A 6,414-nucleotide genomic window follows, 5' to 3' on the forward strand; every position below is an offset into this window, starting at 1 on the left:
AAATTACTGATATCACCCGAAACTTTTCCGGTGACCAAAACAGGACTTCCCATATATAAATCTTTACCTTCGGACCATTCTGGAACTCCTCGTGACGTCCGGGATCTCATCCGGGACTCCGAACAACATTTGGTAACCACGTATATCTATTCCCTATAACCCTAGCGTCATCGAACCTTAAGTGTGTAGACCCTACGGGTTCGGGAACCATGCAGACATGACCGAGACGTTCTCCGGTCAATAACCAACAGCAGGATCTGGATACCCACGTTGGCTCCCACATGTTCCACGATGATCTCATCGGATGAACCACGATGTCGGGGATTCAATCAATCCCGTATACAATTCCCTTTGTCTATCGGTATGTTACTTGCCCGAGATTCGATCGTCGGTATCCCGATACCTTGTTCAATCTCGTTACCGGCAAGTCTCTTTTACTCGTTCCGTAACTCACATCATCCCGTGATCAACTCCTTGGTCACATTGTGCACATTATGATGATGTCCTACCGAGTGGGCCCAGAGATACCTCTCCGTTTACACGGAGTGACAAATCCCAGTCTCTATTCGTGCCAACCCAACAGACACTTTCGGAGATACCTGTAGTGCACCTTTAAAGCCACCCAGTTACGTTGTGACGTTTGGTACACCCAAAGCATTCCTACGGTATCCGGGAGTTGCACAATCTCATGGTCTAAGGAAATGATACTTGACATTAGAAAAGCTCTGTGCAAACGAACTACACGATCTTGTGCTAGGCTTAGGATTGGGTCTCGTCCATCACATCATTCTCCTAATGATGTGATCCCGTTATCAACGACATCCAATGTCCATGGTCAGGAAACCATAACCATCTATTGATCAACGAGCTAGTCAAGTAGAGGCTTACTAGGGACATGGTGTTGTCTATGTATCCACACATGTATCTGAGTTTCCTATCAATACAATTCTAGCATGGATAATAAACGATTATCATGAACAAGGAAATATAATAATAACCTATTTATTATTGCCTCTAGGGCATATTTCCAACAGTCTCCCACTTGCACTAGAGTCAATAATCTAGTCCACATCACCATGTGATTAACACTCATAGGTCACATCACCATGTGACCAACATCCAAAGAGTTTACTAGAGTCAACAATCTAGTTCACATCACTATGTGATCAACACTCAATGAGTTCTGGTTTGATCATGTTATGCTTGTGAGAGAGGTTATTAGTCAACGGGTCTGAACCTTTCAGATCCGTGTGTGCTTTACGAATATCTATGCCATCTTGTGGATGCTACCACGCGCTACTTGGAGCCATTTCAAATAATTGCTCTACTATACGAATCCGGTTTACTTCTCAGAGTCATCCGGATTAGTGTCAAAGTTCTCATCGACGTAACCCTTTACGACGAACTCCTTTTCACCTCCATAATCGAGAAAATTCCTTAGTCCACTAGATACTAAGGATAAGTTCGACCGCTGTCATGTGATCCATTCCCGGATCACTATTGTACCCCTTGACCAACTCATGGCAAGGCACACTTCATGTGCGGTACACAGCATAACATACTGTAGAGCCTACATCTGAAGCATAGGGGACAACTTTCGTCCTTTCTCTCTCTTCTGCTGTGGTCAGGTCTTGAGTCTTACTCAATACTCACACCTTGTAACACAGCCAAGAACTCCTTCTTTGCTGATCTATTTTGAACTCTTTCAAAATCATGTCAAGGTGTGCGTTCTTTCAAAGTATCATCGGGCGTCTTGATCTATCTCTATAGATCTTGATGCCCAATATGTAAGCAGCTTTTATCCAGGTCTTCCTTTGAAAAACTAATTTCAAACAACCCTTTATGCTTTCCAGAAATTTTACATCATTTCGGATCAACAATATGTCATTCACATATACTTATCAGAAATGTTGTAGCGCTCCCACTCACTTTATTGTAAATACAAGTTTCTAACAAACTTTGTATAAACCCAAAAACTTTGATCACTCCATCAAAGCGTACATTCTGACTCCGAGATGCTTGCTCTAATCCATGGAAGGATCGCTGGAGCTAGCATACCTTTTAGCATCCTTAGGATCGCCAAAACCTTTCTGATTGTATCACATACAACCTTTCCTTACGAAAACTGGTAAGGAAACTTGTTTTGACATCCATCTGCCAGATTTCATAAATGCAGCTAATGCTAACATGATTCCGACGGACTTAAGCATCGCTACGGATGAGAAAATCTCATCGTAGTCAACTCCTTGAACTTGTGAAAAGTCTCTTTGCCACAAGTCGAGCTTCATAGACGGTAACATTACCGTCCATGTCCGTCTTCTTCTTAAAGATCCATTTATCTCGGATTTCATGGCTTCTAACCATTTGTCGGAATATGGGCCCACCATCGCTTCTCCATAGCTCATAGGTTTAGTATTGTCCAACAACATGATATCTCAGACAGGATCACGTACCACTCTGAAGTAGCACGCATCCTCGTCGTCCTACGAGGTTCGGTAGTGACTTGATCCGAAGTTTCATGATCACTATCATAAGCTTCCACTTCAATTGGTGTAGGTGCCACAGGAACAACTTCCTGTGCCCTGCTACACACTAGTTGAAGTGACGGTTCAATAACCTTATCAAGTCTCTACCATCCTCCCACTCAATTCTTTCGAGAGAAACTTTTCCTCGAGAAAGGACCTGTTTCTAGAAGCAATTACTTTTGCTTCCAGATCTGAAATAGGAGGTATACCCAACTGTTTTTGGGTATTCTATGAAGACGCATTTATCCGCTTTGGGTTCGAGCTTATCAGCCTGAAACTTTTTCACATAAGCATCGCAGCCCCAAACTTTTAAGAAACGACAACTTAGGTTTCTCTAAACGGTGTTGTCTCAACGGAATTGCGTGGTGCCCTATTTAAAGTGAATGCGGTTGTCTCTAATGCCTAACCCATAAACGATAGTGGTAATTCGATAAGAAACATCATGGTATGCACCATATCCAATAGGGTGCAGTTATGATGTTCGGACACACCATCACACTATGGTGTTCCAGGCGGTGTTAATTGTGAAACACTTTCCACAATGTCTTAATTGTGTGCCAAACTCGTAACTCAGATACTCATCTCTATGATCATATCACAGACATTTTATCCTCTTGTCACGACGATCTTCAACTTCACTCTGAAATTACTTGAACCTTCCAATAATTCAGACTTGTGTTTCATCAAGTAAATACACTCAGCATCTACTCAAATCATCTGTGAAGTAAGAACATAACAATATCCACTGCATGCCTCAGCACTTATTGGACTGCATACATCAAAATGTATTACTTCCAATAAGTTGCTCTCTTGTTTCATCTTACTGAAAACGAGGCCTTTCAGTCATCTTGCCCATGTGGTATGATTTGCATGTCTCAAGTGATTCAAAATCAAACGATCCATCTGCATGGAGTTTCTTCATGCATATATACTAATAGACATGGTTCGCATGTCTCAATCTTTTCAAAAACCGACTGAGTCCAAAGATCCATCTACATGGAGCTTCTTCATGCGTTCTATACCAATATGACTCAAATGGCAGTGCCACAAGTATGTGGTACTATCATTACTATTTTATATCTTTTGGCACGAACATGTGTATCACTGCGATCGAGATTCATTTTAGGTGCAAGACCATTGAAGGTATTATTCAAATAAACAGAGTAACCATTATTCTCCTTAAATGAATAACCGTATTGCGATAAACATAATCCAATCATGCTCAACGCAAACACCAAATCTCGATGGTAGAGGGAGCATGCGATGCTTGATCACATCAACCTTGGAAATACTTCCAATACATATCGTCATCTCACCTTTAGCCAGTCTCCATTTATTCCGCATCTTTTATTTCGAGTTACTAACACTTAGCAACCGAACCGGTATCTAATACCCTGGTGCTGCTAGGAGTACTAGTAAAGTACACATTCATATAATGTATATCCAATATACTTCTGTCGACCTTGCCTGCCTTCTCATCTACCACGTATCTAGGGTAGTTCCGCTTCACTGACCGTTCCCCTCATTACAGAAGCAATTAGTCTCGGGTTTGGGTTCAACCTTGGGATTCTTCACTAGAGCAGCAAATGATTTGCTGTTTCATGAAGTATCCCTTTTGCCCTTGCCCTTCTAGAAACTAGTGGTTTTACTAACCATCAACAATTGATGCTCCTTCTTGATTTCTACTTTCGCGGTGTCAAACATCGTGAATAGCTCAAGGATCATCATAACTATCCCTGATATGTTATAGTTCATCACGAAGCTCTACTAGCTTGGTGGCAGTGACTATGGAGAACCATCACTATCTCATATGGGAGATTAACTCCCACTCGATTCAAGCGATTGTGGTACTCAGACAATCTGAGCAGATGCTTAACGATTGAGCTTTTCTCCCTTAGTTTGCAGGCTTAAGAAACTTGTCAGAGGTCTCATACCTCTTGACGTGGGCATTAGTCCGAAATCCCAATTTCAGTCTTCGGAACATCTCATATGTTCTGCGATGTTTCAAAAACGTCTTCGGTGCCACAATTCTAAACCGTTAGCATTACGCACTGAACTATCACATAGTTATCAAAACGTGTATGTCAGATGTTCCGCAACATCTACAGACGACGCTGAGGTTCAGCACACCGAGCGGTGTATTAAGGACATAAGCCTTCTGTGCAGCAATGAGGACAATCCTCAGTTTACGGACCCAGTCCGCATAATTGCTACTACCAACTTTCAACTAAAATTTCTCTACGAACATATCTTAAACAGTAGAACTAATGCGTATGACATAATTTGCAAAGACCTTTTGACTATGTTCATGATAATGAAGTTCTTCTGATTATGAACTCCCACTCAGATAGACATCCCTCTAGTCATCTAAGTGATACATGATCCGAGTCAAACTAGGCCGTGTCCGATCATCACGTGAGACGGACTAGTCATCATCGGTGAACATCTCCATGTTGATCGTATCTACTATACGACTCATGTTCGACCTTTCGGTCTCTTGTGTTCCGAGGCCATGTCTGTACATGCTAGGCTCGTCAAATCAACCTAAGTGTTTCGCATGTGTTCCGAGGCCATGTCTGTACATGCTAGGCTCATCAACACCCGTTGTATTCGAACGTTAGAATCTATCACACCCGATCATCACGTGGTGCTTCGAAACAACGAACCTTCGCAACGGTGCACAGTTAGGGGGAACACGTCTCTTGAAGTTTTTAGTGAGGGATCATCTTATTTATGCTACCGTCGTTCTAAGCAAATAAGATGTAAACATGATAAACATCACATGCAATCAAATAGTGACATGATATGGCCAATATCATTTTGCTCCTTTGATCTCCATCTTCGGGGCACCATGATCATCTTTGTCACCGGCATGACACCATGATCTCCATCATCATGATCTCCATCATTGTGTCTTCATGAAGTTGTCACGCCAACGATTACTTCTACTTCTATGGCTAACGCGCTTAGCAATAAAGTAAAGTAATTTACATGGCGTTATTCAATGACACGCAGGTCATACAAAAAAATAAAGACAACTCCTATGGCTCCTGCCGGTTGTCATACTCATCGACATGCAAGTCGTGATTCCTATTACAAGAATATGATCAATCTCATACATCACATATATCATTCATCACATCTTTTGGCCATATCACATCACATAGCACATGCTGCAAAAACAAGTTAGACGTCCTCTAATTGTTGTTGCAAGTTTTTACGTGGCTTGTATAGGTTTCTAGCAAGAACGTTTCTTACCTACGTAAAACCACAACGTGATATGCCAATTTCTATTTACCCTTCATAAGGACCCTTTTCATCGAATCCGTTCCGACTAAAGTGGGAGAGACAGACACCCGCTAGCCACCTTATGCAACTAGTGCATGTCAGTTGGTGGAACCTGTCTGACGTAAGCGTACGTGTAAGGTCGGTCCGGGCCGCTTCTTCCCACAATGCCGCCGAAACAAGATAAGACTAGTAACGGCAAGTAAATTGACAACATCGACGCCCACAACTACTTTGTGTTCTACTCGTGCATAGAAACTACGCATAAACCTGGCTCTGATACCACTGTTTGGGAACGTAGCAGAAATTCAAAATTTTCTACGCATCACCAAGATCAATCTATGGAGTAATCTAGCAACGAGGGGAAGGAGAGTGCATCTACATACCCTTGTAGATCGCGATGCGGAAGCGTTGCAAGAATGCGGATGAAGGAGTTGTACTCGTAGCGATTCAGATCACAATTGATTCCGATCTAAGCACCGAAGAACGATGCCTCCGCGTTCAACACACGTGCAGCCCGGTGACGTCTCCCACGCCTTGATCCAGCAAGGGGAGAGGGAGAGGTTGGGGAAGACTCCATCGAGCAGCAGCACGACGGCATGGT

Source organism: Triticum aestivum, chromosome 2D, assembly GCF_018294505.1.
Source record: "Triticum aestivum cultivar Chinese Spring chromosome 2D, IWGSC CS RefSeq v2.1, whole genome shotgun sequence".
NCBI lineage: Eukaryota > Viridiplantae > Streptophyta > Magnoliopsida > Poales > Poaceae > Triticum > Triticum aestivum.